The sequence below is a fragment of the Protopterus annectens genome, chromosome 8.part0 (assembly GCF_019279795.1).
Source record: "Protopterus annectens isolate FY-2018-M chromosome 8.part0, PAN1.0, whole genome shotgun sequence".
Classification (NCBI taxonomy): domain Eukaryota; kingdom Metazoa; phylum Chordata; order Ceratodontiformes; family Protopteridae; genus Protopterus; species Protopterus annectens.
Genome location: NC_056741.1, coordinates 563246884 through 563266043, shown reverse-complemented (window position 1 = coordinate 563266043; position 19160 = coordinate 563246884).

The following is a 19160-nucleotide window of genomic DNA, read 5'->3' as shown; positions in this document are numbered from 1 at the left end:
GTAACATCACTCTTCAACTATACTGAAATAACTTTCCATAAAAACACATGTTTATGCAGACTGGACAAAACCTCTAGCCAAACACCTGGACAATCTGCCAAAAAATGTACAGCAGACAGGTATGGCCACACCAGGATATTACATATCAGGTTACACAGATACCACAGAAGCAGAAGCAGGAGATCCCAGGCCAATATATCAACAAGTTGCTGGGCTAGCATTCAACTGGCTGTAGCCATGCCTCCCAACTGGCCTTGCTGGGCAAGAATGTGCAAAGCTGCCATTATAATATCAGTCTATGCATTATACAACTAGTATTCCTCTGGTAAAGCACTGTGATGATTTGAGGATGTCTGACACTAGGTAATGACATGATACACTGCACTGTCAGAATATAGATATGTCAGAAAATGTCTGCCAAAACAAACCATTACCCTGAGGAAAGTCCTCTGTACTTCAGAGAGGTATGTCTGTAGCACACAAAACCCTGGACCAGAGTACACTTATCTCTGGAATGGAGTCCCACTCTAACTATACAAGGTCACACTAGGAATGCGCCTACACTTAGAAAAGCAGAGGACATGTTGGAATGGAGTCCCATGCTAAGTATACAAGGTCACACTGGGCATGTTCCTACACTAAGGGAACCTACATTGGTCTATATGACTATATTGTGCAGATATATCTGTGCATACAGACAGCTATGTGCACCTTAACTGTCTCTACACACACACACACATCAGATGGGCTTACCCCCAGCTAGCTGTAGGTGGCCCATATGTGATATATCTGCATCTGTTGTGTGTGATACACATGCAGAGAGATATGGTCAACAGATAACTAAATATGTCAAGCATACCCATATAGATGTGAGGAAGTGAGAGACAAACAGTGACAGACAGAGAGACACAGGGGGACAGACACAGCAACATGAGTCATGCACATGGGTACCCTGAATGCCATATAGTGATGTCCTGTTGTGGACAGTTGCATACTGGTTTTAAACAGTAGCACATGCAAGCATAAAAGGTGAGTCCCATTGTGTAATAGTACTGAGGTTGGTGTCTTAATATCACATCATCTGCCTGTGTGTGTGTCTCTGTAGGTATAAGCATTAACAGACTGTTCCCACGTAGCACATTTCACATTGCCCAACTGCATAAGGTCTGCTGCTGCTGTCATTCACCTTAGAAGTACCATTGGACACCTACTACCCCTATAAGCTCTGTAGCACGTACGATAACTGCCTAACACTATAATACAAGTAACTAGATAGGTAGGAGTTCTAAGCCCAATACTGGCAACTGTGTGTGTGACAGTTGAGTGTGCTAGAGTGGGGGAGGTGTGAGTTTGTTTGTTCATTTGTAGGTTAACCAGTTTTATGCTAATCTCACTTACAACACTTCCCACTGCCCCACTTTATCAGTCCAGATGATGTCATTCCCCTTATCAGCAACTTTGGCTAGCTGTCACCCCTTAAGCTCACTAGTGCATGCGATAAATGCTTAGCACTGTAGTAAAAATAACTAGTTAGGCAGGGGTTCTACTCTCATATCTGGCAAATGTGTTTGTAATTGTGTATGTTTGTAAGCAGAAGTATTTTGATAAGTCTCCCACCCACTGCCCTACTTTATTAATCCTGCTGACATCCCCATATCAGCACCTTTGATCAACTCTCACCTCCGTAACTTCTGTTGTGCATGTGATAACTGCGTAACAATATGGTACAAATAACCACTTTGTTAGGGGTTCTACTCTCACATCCGGCAAGTGTGTGTGTAAATGTGTCTGTTTATAGGACAAAGTATTTTGATAGGTTTAACATCCACTGCCCTACTTTATCAGTCCTGTTGATGTCATTCCCCATATCAGCACCTTTGGCCAGCTCTCAGCTCAGTAAGCTCTGTAGCACATGCGATAACTGTGTAACACTATGGTACAAATAACTAGCTAGGTAGGAGTTCTACTCTCACTCTCACTCTGGCAAATGTGTGTGTGTAAGTGTGTCTGTTTGTAGGAAAATGCATTTTGATACATTTAACATCCACTGCCCTACTTTATTAGTCCTGCTTATGTCATTCCCCATATCACACCTTTGGCCAGCTCTTAGTGTGGTTATCTCCATTATCTCTGTAGCACATGTGATAACTGCATAACACTATAGTACGAATAAGTACTTAGGCAGGGGGTCTGCTCTTGTATCCAGCAAATGTGTGTGTATAAGTGTGTCTGTTTGTAGGACAATGTATTTTGATACGTTTAACATCCACTGCCCTACTTTATTAGTCCTGCTGATGTCATCCCTCTTATAGGTTCATACGTGTGTAGTAGGCTAATGGCCCAGGAGCCTTTACAAGCCTAGCCCATAGAAGGGCCCTCTCATTGTGCCAGCTGATGTTAATTCCCAGTGCCTGTATCAAGTAGTGCCACTGCAGTGATCATTGGGCTGAACTGTCTATTACCCATCCACTCATCAAGACTTCTGTGAAACAGGGTCAACTGGGTGCCCTGCATGACATGTATAGGAAGTCTATTCCAGGCATGTGCAGTCTCTTGATGAGGGACCTGTCCCACCAGCATGTTGTGTCGATTGTGGTAATGAGGTAGAAGTCTCTGCAATGTGTGGTGTGGAGGGAATGGGATGTCTTCATATGTAACATTTCTAAAAGAGCTGGGTCAGACGTGGCTTTGTAAGTCAAGCACATGGTGATATGTCACAGGGAATAGCTGGAGTCTTCTGAGTCTGTCTGGGTAGGGTATGTGTTTAATGCCTAGGAACCTCTTTGTGAGGTACTTCTGTGGCCTCCCCAGCCATTGCAGGTGTCTAGTGAGGCACATGTCAAATGGACCATAATACTTGTATGAGTGGTCTAATGAGTGATGAGTAGACAGAGATGATTACCTCTGTCTTCCTGGATGCAAAACCCTTGGTAATGCGATGTGCCACATAGTAGGAATTCCTGACTACAGTGTCAATGCAGTGGTTGAAGGAGAAGTTGCTGTCAACCTGTGTCCCCACATCTCTTATAACACCTACAGTGTTCATTGGGCTCCCATCGATGTGGTACTTACTGGGGACTGAGTGTTTTACCAAAGGGGATGATGATGCATTTTGTGGTGTTAAGCTTCTGGCCATGGTTTCCACACCACTCATTGGTCTCAGTGAGGCTTTTCTGTAGGATGTCTGCATCACTTGTGGAGTTAATGATGGCTCCCAGCTTGCAGTCCTCTTTGAACTTGGTCAGCCACAGTTCCTCTGTGTTGGGCTTGACTCCTGAGTAGTAGATGCTGGACAGGGAGACTACCCAGTATGATCCCTATAGGACTCCACTCCTGACTGCTTGCCAGTCTGACTTTTAGTTTGCCACTGTCACACTGTGTGTTCTGTGAACCAATTTGCAACCCACCTACTGATATAGAGGTTGATGCCTAGTTTGGTGCATTTATCAATAATTCCTGATTGAGGAATGTTATCACAAGCCTTGGCCAGATCGATGAAGGCTGTATGCAGTGCCTTACCATCATACACAGCCCTGGTGACTCACTGAAAGAAGTCAACCGGGTTGAGTAGGCATGATCTGCCATTCAAAAAGCCAAACTGTGTGGAGTCCAGAGTTAGGAGATTACCTATATCTTTGTCAGTCAGGTCCCTGATGATGCAGTCCATACCTGTATATAGTTGACTCATCAGGCTAATGGGCCAATAATCCTCAGGGTTTGTAGTTGCTACCCCTTTATGGAGAGGGATGACTGCAGCAGTGCACCATTTTGGAGGGACAAAGCCTGAGGTGAGGCTGTGACTGAACAGGGCACACAGATGTGGTGCCAGGTCACTTTGTACATCATGCAGAACACAGACACTGATATGTTTGGGTCCCATAGAATCTGTATTCTTTCTTGAGAACAATGCAGGTCTAACCTGGGCTGCAGTAATGCTGGGTGCCTGGCATTGATCTGCCAATGTGATTGTTCCCTTAGGGAGAGTGAGGGATAAAGCTGATACTGAATGTGTTGGCAAGACTGTTGCCAATATCTGTTGGCTCAGTATAGGAGTTAGCATTGTGCAGTAACTCACAGCACTTGTGGGTATTGCTATGAAGGTTGTTGGTATAACTATCAATGGCTTTTGTGAGTGTTAGTGTCTGCTGCAATTCTGCCTTCATAGCTGGCTGTAGATGATTCCACGAGGGATCTCACATTGTTGTTGAGGCTAATAAGGGGGTTTCCAGTCTTGGGACACCACCTTTTTCTGCAACAGTGTCTTCCTTCTGTTGTACACTTTAGTAATGGCACTGGACCATCACATTGGCTTCCAGTGTTTGGAGGACAGCATCTTGGTTCTGTTGGCTATGGTTAATACCGTGCATTCATGTACATGTTTGTACAGTGCATTTGTGTAGGAGGTGACAGTCGTACAGCTATTTTCCATTGGCATGGGTACAGTGAAGTCATCCACCCCTGTTTTTATGACTCCAAAGTCAGCTTTGGAGAGGTTTTTCAGGGTGGTTACCTTTGTGAGGGGTGTGGGTGAGATAAGGATTGCCATGGTGATTACATCATGTTTGGATCTGAACAGGTAGAGATTGACTACTGCTGTTGAGCAACGGTCCCATAAGTAAGTAATCAACACAGGTCAAGGTTGTTACATCCTCCACTGGGGGCCAGTATGAGCCAGTCCAGGGCATTGGAACTGATGAATTTCAGGAAGCGTTGGGCCAGACTATTGGTGCTTGACTACTTTTCCCAGTTGAAGGAGGGGTAGTTGAAGTCTCCTACTATGTCAGTGCTGGGTTGGACCTTGATAAATGTCATGGTGTTGAGGAATGTGGATTGACAGTCTAGGGGCATGGATGTGGACCCATAGCAGGTTATGACCTGGATTGCACTATTACCCAAAGTCAGTTGTACCTAAAGTATCTCAGATGCATTATGCTGGGATACTAGTCTGGAGGTGTGCATATATGTTATGAATATGGAGACACCCCCCCACCTGTGGAGCTCTGGTCCATATTTTGGGGCTGACAGCTGTAGAATGCTTCATAGCCTGCTAGCGCAGGGCTGGTGTCTGCTACTGTAAAGCAGCCCTCAGCTACAGCACAACTGTCAATGTTCTCCAATTTGAGGAGTACTTTGAGTGACTGCATCTTGAGAGTTAGATGTCTACTGTTGAGCAACATGACCCTCAAATTGCATTCATGTCTAGCTGTTACTGTGGTAATGTGGTTTGGAACACTGCCTAAAAAGGTACTATAGGGGTGGCAAGAGAGTTAGCCAGTACCTGGAAACCCAGGGGTGGCAGATGCAGGCCATCTCTGGCAAGTCATTGAGGTCTATCAATCATGTTATCATAAGGAGAGAGAGAGAGAGAGAGAGAGAGACTGTATCCACTGAGAATGACAAACAACACATAAGCCAATGTTGAAGTCAATCATTTGTTAAGAGTACTGCAGCATCATTCTAAGTGATGGTAGTATACTGCTCAGGGCTACTGTCATACTTGTCTGGACCACATAATCCAAGAGCTCAACCATGTCTCTCATCATGTAGTCTGGGGAGGTGTCAGGTCATTCACGTCCACATGGATGATGACAGAGTGATACTTGTAGTTGTTGTGGAGTGACCTATCTGGATGTGTCATGTGCTGGATGCTGGCATGTGATAGACAACTGGCTGTTACCTTCTCTGTATTCAGCCTAGTGAATTAGACATCTGTATGCCTCAGTATTGAGTCGCACATGATTACTGTACTGGGCAAGGTGGTCAACCTTACAGGTTTAGGTTGAAGGGGCATACTGTGTAGGTAACATATGTCTCCTTTGGCATGTGCTGTGTTATGGTGGCCGAGTGGGTGTCTGTCTTGCTGGTCTGTGCTGATTGGGTAAATGTCCATTGAGTGCCTCTGTGAAGGTGGGTGTATGGTTTGTGAGTGTTTGTCAGGGCTGTGATAGTGGGTGTTCTGGCAAGCTATGTGTTCCACATGGTGTGGTGCAGGTGTTGACCTCATCCTCTTGACCAGCTAGTCCAGTCTTCGCTGGAGAGTGCATATTTCCACATTTGGTGATATAGGAGTAACTCTCACAAGTCTGTGTGTTTGGAGAGTAGAGGAGAGGGGTGTCTGCGTAAATGAGGCAGTTGCAACAGTGCCTCAGAATGGCCAAGTGCACCAGGTTAATGGGCAAAAGCACAGAAAATTGCACTTCAATCATGCCAGGAGGGGTGGTCATGACTACTAAGTACTGGGGCTAATTCTGTGAGGAAAGATTACTGATGATGGCTCCCAGGTGTGCTACACTTATTGATACAATAACCTGTTGAAGTGCAAAGCTATTATGCTATTTGAAGTGCACGAGAGAAAGAACTAGCAAGATCTAAGAGAAAAACTGAAGGCAGACTTTCTGCCACCTGTAATACTTTACCTCAGCTGTGCAGTTATCAGCACTTTTCACCAGTTGTTAGTCCAGTAAGCTCTGTAGCATGTGTAGTAACTGTGTAATACTGTAGTACAAATAACTAGCTAGGCGAGAGTTCTAATCCCAATACTGGCAAGTGTGTGTGTGTGTGTGTGTGTGTGTGTGTGTGTGTGTGTGTGTGTGTGTGTGTGTGTGTGTGTGTGTGTGTGTGTGTGTGTGTGTGTATGAGAATCAAATGTTGTATGTGTCATACCATTTTGAGTTATGTACCACTCTTTACACTTCCCCACAGCCTAATTTACTAGTCCTGTTGATGTCATTCACCTTACAAGTACCTTTGGAATAAGTTAAATTGTATAAGCTCTAACTGCATAACACTATAGTAGAAATAACTAAATAGGCAGGAGTTCTAATCCCAGTACTGACAAGTGTGTGTGCATGTGAGAATCAAATACTGTGTGTTGTGTACCACCCTTTACACTTCGCCTCACCCTAATTTACCAGTCCTGTTGATGTCATTCACCTTACAAGTACCTTTGGAGTAGGTGAACTTATATAAGCTCTGTGGCATGTCTGATAACTGCGTAACACTATAGTAAAAATGACTAGATAGGCAGGAGTTCTCATCTTAATACTGGCAAGTGTGTGGGTGTCTCTTTGGGTGAAGATCATTTTCTGTTTAGCTGATATTATTTTGATTGTGTACCATCCACACCTGTTTACCACCTCTCAATGGCATTACTTTATATAGCATCTTAACAGCATCTGTCTCACATGTAGCATGTTAAACCATTGTGCAGGCCATACCACTCCTCTGTACAGATGTCTATGGAATATCCGGATGTTTAGGTTCATAGGTGTGTACCAGGCTAATGGACCTGGAGCCTTTACATGCCTAGCCCATAAGAGTATGCTGGCATCATGCCACCCAACATTAGTTCCCAGTGCCTTTGTTGAGCAGAGCCACTGGAGCGATCACCGGGTTAAGTTTTCTATGTCCCATCTATTCAGCAAGATTTCTCTTGAAGAGGGCCAGTGAGGTGCTCTGTTTGACATGTATGGGAAGTCTATTCCATAGCATGGGCAGTCTCTGGGTTATGAACCTTTCCTTCCAGCATGTTCTGTTGATTGTGGTAATGAGGTTGAGGCATGTGGAGCATGTGGTGTGGAGGGATTGGTTGTGGAGGGATTCGGATTCCTTTAGATGTAGCATTTCTAACAGAGCTGGATCAGACATGACTTTGTAAGTCGAGCAGAGATCACCAAGTAGGCAATATGACACAGATAATATTTGGAGTTGTTTGAGTCTGTCCATATAAGACTGGTTAAGGCCTGGAATCATCTTTGTGAGATACTTTTGCAGCCTACCCAGTTGTTGCAGGTGTCTAGTGAGGTACATGCCAAATGAGGCATTGTTCTCGATAATTGGCCTAATGAGGGAAGAGTAGAGTGAGACAATGACCTCTTTCTTCCTGGGTGTAAAACCCTTAGTAATGAGATGTGCCACATAAAAGGACTTTCTCACCACAGTGGCAATGTGGTAGTCAAAAGAGAAGTTGCTGTCAACCTGTGTTCTCATATCTGTTATAACGTCTTCTGTGTTCAGTGGACTACCATTGATGTGGTAATTTATGAGTACTGAATTTTTCCCAAAGGGGATTATGATACATTGTTTGGTATTGAGCTTAAGGCCATGGTTCTGACACCAGTCATTGGTTGCAGTGAGGCCTTTCTGCAGGATGTCAGCATCACTTGGGGAGTTAATAATAGCTCCCAACTTGCAATCATGTGTGAACATTGTCAACCAGAATCCCTTCATGTTGACCTGCACTTCAGAGAAGTAGGTAACAAACAGGAGAGGAACCAGGACCGAACCCTGTAAGACACCACTCATGACTGGTCGGCAGTATGACTTGGAGTCAGCTACCTTCACACTGTGGGTTCTATCTGTGAGCCAGTTTGCAACTCACCTAGTGATATAGGGGTTGATTCCTAGCTTAGTGGTTTTTCTATGATTCCTGAGTGGGGAATGGTATCAGTGGCCTTGGCCAGATCAAAGTAGGCTGTATGAACCACCTTGCTGTCATCCACAGCTCTGGAGACTGATTCAAAGAAGCTGACCAGGTTGAGCAGGCATGATCTACCTTTCACATAACCAAACTGTGTGGGATTCAGAGTTTGAAGATTCCCTATATCCTTGTTTATTAGGTCCATGATGGTGCATTCCATAGCTTTGCATATCAGACTTGTCAGGCTAATGTGGTGATAGTTCCCAGGGTCTGTAGTCGCTCCTCCTTTGTGGAGAGGGATGACTGTAGCAGTGCACCATTCGGTAGGGACAAAGACGGAGGTGAGGCTGTGATTGAACAGGGCACACAGGTGTGATGCCAGTTCACTCTGTAGTTCATGTAGAACACAGCCAGGCATATAGTCAGGTCCCATAGAAGCTGTATTCTTGGCCTTGGACAGTGTTGTTTTAACCTGTATAGCAGTATTACTGGGTGCCTGTCAATCTACTGGTATTGTGATTGGTCCTTTGGGAGGGTAAAGTTGGCACTGAATCTGTCGACTGGTATATTGGCAATATCTGTTGGCTTGGCATAGGAGGTATCATTGTGCAGTAGCTCAGAGAAAATCTGTGTATTCCCATGGAGATTCATTGCATAACTATAGAAGGCCTTGTGGTTGTCTTTACTATCTGCTGCAATACTGTTTTCATAGCTAGCTGTAGAGAATTTGGTGAGGAATCTCAACCTTTTTTTGAGGCTGATAAGGGAGTTTTTCCAGTCTTGGGACTTTTCCTTATTCTGCATCAGTTTCTTTTTTCTGTTGTAGAGTTTGTTTATGTCAGTGGACCACCAGATTGGCTTCTGTTTTGGAGGAGAGCATCTTGGTTCTATTGGGTATGTTGAGATCCATGCATTTGTGTATGTGTTTGTACAGTGCATTAGTGTATGATCCGGTGATCATGCAACTATTCTCCAATTGCATGGGTGCTGTGAGGTTAGCCACTTCTGTTTTAGGAGCCCAAGGTTAGCTTTGGAGAGGTTTTTCATGGTGGTTACCTTTGCAGGGGGGTGGGAGGGTTGGGAATTTCCAAGGTGATTAGTTTGTGGTCAGATCTAACCAGGGAGGAGTTGACTACTGGTGTAGAGCAATGGTCACCCATGTTAGTAATGACCAGGTCAGGGATGTTGCTATCTCTAGTTGGGGTATGAACAAGCTGGTCCAGGGCATTGGAATTAATGAATTCCAGGAAACATTGGGCAAGTGTTTTGCCGCATGAGTAGTTTTCCCAGTTAATGGAGGGGTAGTTGAAGTTTCACATTTATGAGAGTGTTAGGTTGGACCCTGATATTCTCCAGGGTGCTTAGGAACATGGAGAGTGGGTCTTGGGACATGGTTGGGGACCTATAGCAGGCTACTACCTGAATCGCTCTTACCCAATGCTAGCTGCACCTGAAGTAACTCTTATGCATTATGTTGGGCTACCAGTCTGGAGGTGTGCACATCCTTTATGAGTATGGAAGCACCACTGCCTTTGGAGCTTCAGTCCATGTTCTTTGGCCAAAAGGTGTGGAATCAGTTATATCCTGGTAGTTCAGGGGTGCTTTCTGCTGCTTTGAACCAGTTCTCTGTTATAGCACAAATGTCAATGTTCTCCATTTTAAGGGGTGCTTCGAGAGAGTGCATTTTGAGATTTACACTTCTAGCATTGAGCAGCATGACCCTCAGACTGCATTTGCTTGTAGCTGTCATAGTGGTAATTTGGTCTTTGGAACACAGCGTATACAGGCACTAGAGGGGTGCAAGAGCCTTGGCCATTATCTGGAAGCCCAGGCTTGACAAATGCAGGCCATCTCTGGCAAAGCATAGAGGTCTGTCAGTCATGTCATCCCAGGCAGACAGACACTGTATCCCCTTGGAATGACACCAGAAACTTAGCCAATTGTTGAAATCAATCAGTTACTGCTTGTACTGTGGTATCATTCTGGGTGATGGTAGGATACTGCCCAGGGCTAGGGTGCTCCATGTCTCTTTTCATGTAGTCCAAGGAGGTATGTCTCAGGTCATTCACACCCACATGTACAATGACAGAGTCATATTTGTACCTGTTGTTGAGGGACCTGAGTGCATGCATTATGTGGTGGATCCTGGCACCTGACAGGCAGCTAACTGTTACTTTCTCCTTATTCAACCTAGTGAGTGGGACATCAGTGTGCCTCACTATCGAGTCACTTATGACTAGTGTATTGGGCATGCTGTTTTGACATAGGGGCTTTGATTAGTTATGGGTCTCATGATTGGTGTTGTGGCGGTTGAGTGCATTTTTGCCTTGGAGGGCTCAGCTGTTTGGGTAGATTTGTAATGAGAGCCTCCACGAAGGTGGGTGTGTGGTTTGTGTTTTTATGTGAAGGCAGTGCTGATGTGTGTTTTGGAGGGCTATGTGTTCCATGTGGTGTGATGCAAGTGTTGACCTTCTCCTCTTGTCCTGACCAGCTATTCCAGTCTTGGCTGGTGAGTGCGTGGCTTACAATTGGGATATATAAGTGCATCTGTCACAAGTCTCAGTGTTGGGAGGTAAGAGGAGAGGGTTATCAGTGTACATAAGACCATTGCTACATTGCCTCAGGATGGCCAAGTTCACCAGGTTGATAGGAGAAACCACAAGGAACTGACCTTTAGACATGCCTGGAGGAGTGGGCATTAATAGTGAGTACTGGAGCTGTTTCCTTGTAGAACATTTAGTGCTGGTAGCACTTTTGTGTGCTACAATAATTGCTACAAGAGGACTGGTAAAGTGGTAGATTAATAAGCTAGTAAAAGTGCAGGAGAGGAGAGAACTAGCAGATCTAAGGGAACAATTGAAGAGCAGGCTTTTTGGCATCACTCAGATGCTTACAAACAGTCCTGGATACATCAAAGCTGTATCTGGACTTCACTAGTTACAGCAAGCTTAGACCTTTTTTTTGACAAACTATATGTTGTCTGTGTCCCTTAACAATGCCCATGTATGTGATATTGTTGCCAAACTGGCCACAGTGAGGGTAGTGACACACATATCAGCAACATGAAACATCATGCTGATTCAATGTCTGCTACACTATCACTTGTCCAGACTTGTAGGAGCACTACATGACTCCACATCCTATGTCTGGTGGGTTATCTCACCATCCATGGAGGCATTCAGAACATGTATGTGTTGTAAGAGATAGTGTGTTATATCCCATGCACATAATCTATGTGGGGCATGTCATGTGTATGTAGTATTTCAGTACATAATGGTGGAAATGTAGGTTTACTAATCTGTGTATTGCCAACTGTGTTTATGTTACTGTGTGCACATCCCTTGTGTCAGTCCTTACTGTGTATATGCAAAGGATATACTATTGTATGCCCCTGTTACACCAAGAGGATTCAGGAATACATACCACAGACCTGTCATACATAGTAGCATGCATGCCCTCATCAACTGCATCAGGGTTGAGTGTATGGTAAAGAAATGGCAGGGCCAACAGGTGTTGACAGGTGAATCTGTTGCAGTTAATGCAATGACTACACTTGTGAGGGACCTGCTAACAGTACTGCACTAAGCTGTTATGTATGTTTGAGTCTGTAGTAGTACACAGCACTGAGCTGACATGTTTGAAGGCTACATGTCTGTGACAAGGGGTATGCATGCAAGGTCACACTGTCTGACAACAGTGAATCTCACACACTGTTGCATGCATACACACATGGTACATGTACATATAAAGTTGTACCTTACCTATGCCATGGTTGGTGTATTCCCAGTCAGCCATACTCCCTCTTGGGAATGTCTGCAGGGCCACAGCCTGCAGACACACAGACACCTGGAACACTAGCAGAATACAGCATGTCAGACTACATTCAGTCAGTGGTACTAACAGCAATAATGCCTCCTAGCTAATACAGTAAATACACCTGTATGTGTACCCACAACAAATGCAAGCAGACAGAACCTTACATTGTATTACATAGCCACAATGTACTATATTCACCGTATGCATCTGACCTATGTTAGCATGTCACTGCATCGATGGTATGGATAACAGGGATGTGGAACAGGTATCATCATATGCACAGGGTGTGGTGTGGGTTTTCCAGAGGCCTAGGCTGGGCCATACGATTGATAACATGTGTGTGTGTGTTTGGAGGGGTATCCAATAGATGGGCTGTGCAGAGGTACTGTGCATCTGGAGGTGATCTGCCTGTGATACAGATGTGTGTGTGTGTATTTATGCACATAGTCATGCCATGTGGCTGGTCTACACAGGGGTATGTCAGACAGCTGTGTACCATACATGGCAGGGTGTCCAGGTCACCGTCTCCGGACACTGACATGGGAACTGGTCCTGCCAGGGGTATCACTGGCACCACCAGGCCTAAGGCTAGATTCAGTACTCCTTCCTGATGGTGATTGCTATCTGCTGGATCTGTGCCCTTGACAGGACTGGACAGGACCATATGGCCACGGCCTGCTCCGGTGTGATATGGACACCAACCCCCCCCCCCCTTTGGTAGTGCTGGTGTCACTGCCACGGAGGGAGTGTGAAGGTGCATGGCCCCATAGACTCTCAGCTGCTGTTGGTTATGACCTACATCCAAATGGCCAATGCCCATCTCCCACCACATGCTCTAGTACAGATGTGCCACAGTCGAAGATTGACAAGGTCTCACCCCACCTTCTATTCATGACCTCACCATTTTGACATGTGGCCTCAACAAGGTCATGTATGTCATCATGTAAATCAGGGAGAGTTGCATCCATCACCCTGAATATGTGTGTGTTGTGGCATTCAATATGTGCCTGTGCATCCATGACAGCCTGGAAAATGCGTCTGGTGACTTCTTCTGTGGCACTTGTAACAGTGGCCCAATGAGCAGCATTCCTCCCGCATGCACCCCTGTCCGTCCACCTGTGTGGGACCTCACCTGCACTCTGGCTATGGCCAGTGTCTACACTCACACCTGCCAAATCACCACACCAGCCTGTTCAATGCAACCACCTGCCAACTATCCATCATCTGTGACCACTGGTAATGGAGTATGTGTGGCCATTGTCACTGTGTGTGGGGATGGTGTGGACATGAGTGGGATGCCAACCAATGGCACAGAATCAGCCCCTGACTACCCCCCTATAACTCACTATTCCTATCATCATTGTCAGAGTTTGCAGAGATAATGACATCAGTTTCCAAAAGGGGGGACCCAAAACCCATTGCCACCTGTGAGGGGAAGACAACATATGTACATTAATACCTGCACTTTGACATTGGCTGGTATACACACACACACACACACACACACACACACACACACACACACACACACACACACACACACACACACACACACACACACTTACAGGTGAGGTGGCACAAATCTGTTACACAGACCACACATTACCCAATTAGTGACATGCATGACACACAACCCTCAACATCATGCATCACAGCCAGTTTTACTACATGTAACTAACAATATAGAGCTCTGGGATCTATAATCAGTGTTAGTATGTAATGGCCATTCCACAGCAGAGATTGCACCCATGTACACATCACTGCTGTTCACCTGTATAGCACAGTGGCAAGTACTACAGCACATACCTCACAAATGCACATATCCTCACAGGATGTATAGAAGTCTGGCTCATATGTTTGCTCTATTTCTCATATCCCCCGTGTTTCTCTGATACTTAAGTGGGATGATATGAGGAGTGACATCACTGATTAATGACATACATGTGAGTGTCAGACCTCCAAACCAGCAGTGAAGGTATGGTTACACAATTCCTGTTACACCATCAACCTTCCAAGCTTACAGTGGATATGATAAATGTACACAACCCTGTTAACATGCCATGTTCTTGTCATATACAAGATGAGACCACAATAATGCATCCAAATACCACATTTCATGTGACAAATGACCTGTGCAATCCAATCGATAAACAAACACGTGTTACATGTAAAATATAACAACTGCAATATGTACAATATGGTGATTGCATAAGTGTGCACAACCTTAAAATGATACCTTGTTGAAGCACCTTTTAAGTGGCTTACAGCATTCACTCTTCTTGTGAAGGTATCTGTCAGTATGGTACATCCTGACTTGCATTATTTGTCCACTCTTCCTTGCAAAGGTCACCCAACTTTGTCAGATTGCAAGGGCAGCTCATGTGCAGAGCACTCGTCAGGTCACACTGGGATTTTTCTATCTGGTGTAGGTCTAGGCTCTGGCTGGGCCAATCCATAACCATGCATGTGTTCAGGTGGAGCCATTCTTATGTAGCTTTGGATATATGCTTCAGTTCTTTGTCATGTTGAAGGTTGACACACCTTCCCATCCCCAGTGTTCTCGCAGACACCTGATGGAGTTTGGTCAGATGTGGGTATTATTTGGAAATGTTCGGAATTCCCACCACTGTGACTACAGGCCCTTTTCTGGATTTGGAACAGCATCCCCACAGCAGGCCACTGTCACCAGTGTGATTCACCATGGGGATGTTGGTTTTTAGGTTATGAGAGGTGCTGCTTGTCACCACACATACCTTTTGGTATTGTGGTAGTGAGGTTCATTACACCATAACACATTTTCACACCTGCCTTTGGGAGATGTGATGTGCTGTATTGCAATTTGTACCCACCCCTGGATGTTTTATATGTGGGGAAATGCTTCCATCTTCTGACCTTACCCCATAGGCCAGACATATGCAGAATACAGGAGAGTGTTCTCACAGGTAGTACAAAACACCAGTACTAGCAAGAGATTCCTGCAACTCCCTCAGTGTTGCTGTATGTCCCCTGGCAACCTCTCTGACCAGGTCTTGACATGTGTTGTCATCATTTTTGGAGGGACGTCAGGTTCTTTTCAACAGCACTGTTGTCCCTTATTCAATCCACCTTTTGACAACTGTCTCCACTGTGTTCCATGGTGTATGTGATGCTGTGGTGATGTTGTTCTACCCTACTCTTGACTGATACCTTTCAAATATGAGATCCCTTTGCTGCTTTGTAAGCTGTCTGCAAGCCATGGCTGTTGCTGTTGAAGACAACTGAGCATGCGTCATGATTATCCCACTTAACAGCAGACTGTCATTTGGTGTTACTCAGAGTGCCTTTACTTGGCAGGTGAGTACCCAAGCAGACTGTATGCTGTCAGTAAATCACAAGCTGCCACAATAACATATTATTTGAAGGGTGCACACATATGCATCCAGCTTATTGTGAGGTTTGTATACTCCATATTAGGTGGCCAACAGATTGGTTGGTTTTACAAGTGAATTGTTCATGTCATAGGTCACATTACAGTTTGGGAAAGGTGTGAACTGACATATTGTGATCTCAGTTTGCATATATATCACAAACACCTGGCATCTTAACAGGGGTGTGTATCCTGTTTATATCCACTATATGACAGTAATGTTTCACATATGTCCCTACCTTTGGCCATTTATCCACACATTTTGTTGGTCTCTGTCCAGAGGTCTTGCACTAACAGGCCATGAGGTATGCTGCAGGGATGTTACAGTCTCATCAGATAGGTCCCTGTGGTGACCACTGTGATGCAATGCAGTTAACCACAACACAAGTAAACATGCACATAAAGCAATGTGGCTATGCGTGATAGTTGTGTGCATGGTACATTGCATGGCCTTCACATGCCTGGGGTATTGGCAAACCACAACAGAACAATTGCATACTCACCAGCTGCAGGCTGCCATCCCACATGCATGGAGGGACCTAGGTAGTTGGAGGAGGGAAGTATTGTCAGCAGAACCACATGGCATTGGTACAGGATGGATGCAGCATGTCTGCACATTTACAGTACAACCCCCCAGTTCTACACAATTTGCTGTCCTTTGCCATAGATGTGCACATCTGTGCATTAGAAAACCCCATCCACAAGTGCAATCTGACCTGACACATGCACATACTCTACAATTACAAGTATGTCTGCTACACTAGTCTAGTAGTCTACACTGGGGCCTTACCTGCACACTCCTCGTCCATTGTCTGAGTGCCACCCACCTCCAGTATGTGGGGGGAGTCTGTACTCTGATGTTGTACTGGGATGGGTGCCCCAAGGTACCCAAGGAGCTCCCCAGTGGGTGTCAGTGGGGCTGCAAGGCCTGGCCCATACCTGTGACTGTGCGGTCCATGGCCACTGCAGCAGCCCTTTGCCGGACATGGTGCATGAGGTCACTTTCACAATGCTGGACCTGCTCGTATGCACATGCGTGCAGGCCAGCATCATTTACCCTGTAAACAAGGTCATCCCACAAGCCGGTCCTCTCCTGCAGATGTTGTTAGTTCCAGCCAAACATTATGGCATGGTTCTGTAGTATGGCTTCTATGACTATGTTTGTCTCAGCCGCTGAGAAAGTTGACCTTTGCTGATGCGACATTGCACCTGGAAGACATAAAAAGGGAGACACATCACAGGACCTCATACATTTGGCAATAGTATGTACAGAATCTTCACAGCTCCATTGAATAGCACTGTATCAGCACTGTATCTGCATGCATTGCACTGCTGGTCCTGAAGTGTCATATTCCCTCCAATAAGGGCTAGTTAATTTCCTACTCCTGTACTCCTTATTCATGTCTGTGTCAAGGGATGACATTGGCCATCTTCCATGCAGATGGAGTGTGGATGGTACCAAGGCTTGGTGTGATTACATTGTATAATGGAGCTGGGAGCACATGCCTGACTTCATGTAGGATGAAGATAGGGATGTTATCAGGTGCCATGGATACTAACATGTGTTGCCTTTCAGTAGGCAATATGTACATGCTCACTGGTGATGATGGGGGAGGTGTGGGTGCTGTGCATATCCAGCTATAGTGTTGCTGAGCCATAGGGTGATGTTTGCCCTAAACCTATCTGCAGCAGGTTGCTTATAGCTATGTTGTGTGTGTGTATGGTCTGATTAGCCACCATTACAGGGTGGGTTGGTTTGTTGCCTTAGAGATTGCATACATATGTGAAGATGGGCTTGTGATTTGCCTTGGTGGATGTGTCCAATATGTACTCATAGTTAGCCTTACAGTACTCCACCTGTGACCTTATATGCTTGATTAGACAAAGGCTGACTTGATGCCAAGTTGGTGCATGCTCCTGATTTGTCCTGCACGGCCAATATAGGGACCAAGTCTGTGGTTTGTGTATTGCTGCTGTCCACCACAGGCATTCAGCCTACCTTGGGGGGTTGATGTTGTCCTGTTGGGTATTGATGAGGCCATAAAGCTTTGGAGGTGCCCAAATAGTATTGTGCTGTGAGCCTGAACACAGCTGCTAGTTCCAACATATGGGATGCCCTTCATGTGGCCCTTGCCCATTTCCCTTGCCAGTGCAGGGTATATTAAGGAGGTGTGGGGGGCTACAGATTCACAGACAGTAGGTGGAAATACCTCACAGGACAGGACATCTGGAGACAGCCCAACAATATGGGGGACAAGCCTCTAGAATTTGGTACAGATTGTATACCAGTACTGCTGTTCTACACATGGGGGTTGCTACATTGACAGGGTTTGTCTGGACATGCATTTACTGGGTGACTTGACATCTGACAGTGATATGCCTCTGACATACCTCTCAACTGGCATGTTGTCCACAGACTGGCCAGATGGTTGCCTATTATGCTTGGTCTGTTCCTCAAACAACATCTGTTTTTGTGGGGTTGGTAGAATAATGTGAGGATTGTAGTCAGTAAGTGTTGTAATCCATTGGTGTTCCAGACATCATATCCTTCAGGGATATGATGTTACAACAATACATGTAACAGCAGCTACTGTTTCAGTTTGTAACACCATTATGTGTGACGTGTCCCTCTTTCCAGCCCCCTGTCCCACAAGTATGCCATGTGTTGTCCACATGTCCTGCACTACGAGGTGCAGAGGTATGGTATATCAGTAATTACGAACTGCACTCCAGTTATCATGCCAATGACCTGGCAGACTCCTGGCCATGGTATGCAACAGTGGCCAGGGCTGTGGGTCCACACCCTGGTAATTCTGTAGAAATCTGGACATATGAGAGTTATGTTTGTCTGGCCATTATGAACAGACTGCCAAGATTGTGTAGCAGTGTTGTGCGTATATGTTTCTTGGGCTGGGTAGGGAGAGTAGCAGCTGTGAGTGCCATACATCCTTTACCTCTCTGACTCTGCATGCTGCTACAGCTGCTTGTGGTCTATCAGGTCCATATGTTTGTAGATTCTGACTGAAATGTTGTGCAACACCTCAGGATTCCCAGTTCACTGTGAATTGGGGTGGTATATGTAGGGGTAATGTGTGAGTGGCAAACGGTATGTGGTTGCTCACACAGTATTATACTGTCATGTTCAGTTTGCTTACTGGTATGTCACTGTGACTGTGGTGCACTTGTTTGGGGGTATGCACTTTCACACTAGTGTCTGTTTTTCACTAGTGTTACATCCCTGTAGTGCCTGTTATATTTGCTAATGTATGCATACAGCCCCAGAGCTGGATCTGGGTAGTGTTATGTCAGTCTGATTGTAGTCTGGACATTGCTCGGTAGCTCAGTGTAGTTTCCCTAATGTGTGTTATGTCCACATATTCATAGGATGTCCAGTTGTGTGGCCAATATCTTTGGTCTGGTCCCCATAACTGTTATGTATGCATGACAGATCAATGGGATGATGTGGAGATTGAGGTCAGTAACTAATGAGAATCATATGAGTCCTGGAATTGTGATATT